This window comes from Nelumbo lutea, chromosome 1 (genome assembly GCF_056320005.1).
Source record: "Nelumbo lutea isolate HS-2025 chromosome 1, American lotus-T2T, whole genome shotgun sequence".
Lineage (NCBI taxonomy): Eukaryota > Viridiplantae > Streptophyta > Magnoliopsida > Proteales > Nelumbonaceae > Nelumbo > Nelumbo lutea.
Genome location: NC_142684.1, coordinates 213,016,350 through 213,018,176, shown reverse-complemented (window position 1 = coordinate 213,018,176; position 1,827 = coordinate 213,016,350). Strand labels below are relative to the sequence as shown.

The window sequence follows — 1,827 nt, the reverse complement described above, 5'->3', positions numbered from 1 at the left end:
GCATTTCAATGTAGAGGAGGTTTAGAGGAGTTTGGAAAAGGTTGTGCCGGTTGTGCCTCCCTCTCTAATGGAGATATTGTAGATACTGTATATATTTAGAAAGATATTATTTAGGAAGTTGCTAATATTGTTGATAGAGTTTTAGGAATGTATGGTTTTAGGAAGTTTCTAATTTGATCATGATGTAATTGTATATATATGAGGCGATTGCCTCCATTGAAAGATAAGACAAAATAGCCATTCCTTTGAATTTTGATCCATACAGATATTCTTTATGGTATTAGAGCCATACTTACACTATGGCTGATTCTAAATCTCCTTATTACCTTGGTTCGCAAGGCAACCCCGGCTTGGTCGTGACCCCTATCGTCTTGAAAGGGGATAACTATGACGAATGGGCCAAAGCTGTGAAAAATGCATTTTGAGCAATGAAGAAATTAGCTTTCCTTGAAGGAAATGTGACGAAACCTGGTGATGATGCTGGCGAATTGGAAGATTGGTATAGTGTGAATTCCATGTTGGTAGCGTGGATATTCAATACAATAGAACCAGGGCTCCGGTCTACAATCTCCTATATGGAGATAGCAAAGGAATTGTGGGAAGATCTTCGGGAACGGTTTGCCATCGGGAATGATCTATGGATTCACCAATTGAAGAGCGACTTGGCCAATTGCAAACAAGAAGGTATGATTGTATCCGCATATTATGGAAAGATGAAGACCATGTGGGAGGAGTTGGCTGGGTATGTGAAGAACCCACAATGCACGTGTGGTGGATGCAAGTGTGGAGCGGCGACCGAGTTGACGTTAGAGCAAGAAAAGGAGAAAATTCATCAATTCCTCATGGGTCTTGACAGTGCAGTTTATGGTACTGTTAGATCGAACATTTTGAGTATAGAACCTTTACCTTCTTTGAACCTAATATATGCAATAATTGTGCAAGAAGAATGACACAAAATGGTGGCTTGGGCACGTGAAGAACGAGCAGAGGTTGTAGTATTTGCTGTGCAAACTGGAAATAGAACCAAATCTCAGAACAAGGATGAGAAGACGTGCTCTCACTATGGGAAAACTGGACATGAGGTACTCGAATGCTTCCAGCTTGTAGGCTACCTAGATTGGTGGTTTGCAAGCAAAGGAGGCCGCTTTGGTGGTCGTGGAGGATGAGGAGGTCGAGGCACGGGAACCGGAAGAGGTCAAGGAGGATCTGGTTCAGCAATGGCCAATGCTGTCCAGACACTAGGAAACTGCGGCATCAACACCATTGTTGCGGCTGTACAGACCAACGATAAAGCTGGTTTTCCCAGACTTAATGATGAACAATGGGCAACATTAATGGCAATGATCAATTCACACAAGGAATCCACTTCAGAAAAATTGACGGGTAAGAAAATGTGGTTGATTGATTCAGGGTGTTCTCATAATATGATTGAGAATTTGGAGCTATTGAAGAATGTGCATGAAATCTCTCCTTGCGCCATTGGACTCTCTGATGGAAAGAATATGATGATGTTGCAAGAAGGAGAAGTGCAGCTTGGGAAATGATTGAACTTAAAACATGTTTTATATGTTCCCAACTTGAATTGCAATTTGATATCTGTGTCTCAATTTATTGATGAATTAAAATGTATAGTCACATTTTCTGACAATTTATGTGTAATGCAGGACCCCACTTCGAGGACAGTGATTGGTGTGGATGAGAAGCATGATGGGGTCTATCTTTGGCGCTATGTGGCAAGGACAAGTGCATGCAGGTTGGCAAAGGTGGACTCATATGAGTTGTGGCACAAGCGAATGGGACATCCCTCAAAACAAGTTGTTAGTTTAC

The 1,827-nt window shown here is 41.8% G+C and overlaps 1 pseudogene; it reads left to right on the top strand.

The window, feature by feature from the left end:
- Nucleotides 1-299: 299 nt before the first annotated feature.
- LOC148880852 (uncharacterized) lies at nt 300-1,166 on the top strand (annotated as a pseudogene).
- Nucleotides 1,167-1,827: the final 661 nt, after the last annotated feature.